The following is a 266-nucleotide window of genomic DNA, read 5'->3' as shown; positions in this document are numbered from 1 at the left end:
AGCAGGTAAGCGCAAAAAAACAGTCCAGCACCTCGTATCCAAGCAGCTGCAAAACCTGCAGATTATGTTCAAAGGTGGAGTTAAGCACTTTGCTTTAAGAAGGAGGGGGAAATAAAGACAAAAGGTGATGATAATACTATTCCTTAACTAAAGTGCCTCTATTTATATTTTTTATTTATGGCTGAAAAAATGGGGCTGATACAATTGAGGGAATGGACTTGGGGGGGAATTTAAAATATAAAAAAGAGAAGGAAAAAAAAAAGTTA

The sequence above is a fragment of the Cariama cristata genome, unplaced genomic scaffold (assembly GCF_000690535.1).
Source record: "Cariama cristata isolate BGI_N322 unplaced genomic scaffold, ASM69053v1 scaffold12748, whole genome shotgun sequence".
NCBI lineage: Eukaryota > Metazoa > Chordata > Aves > Cariamiformes > Cariamidae > Cariama > Cariama cristata.
Note: the sequence above shows the minus strand (reverse complement) of the source record.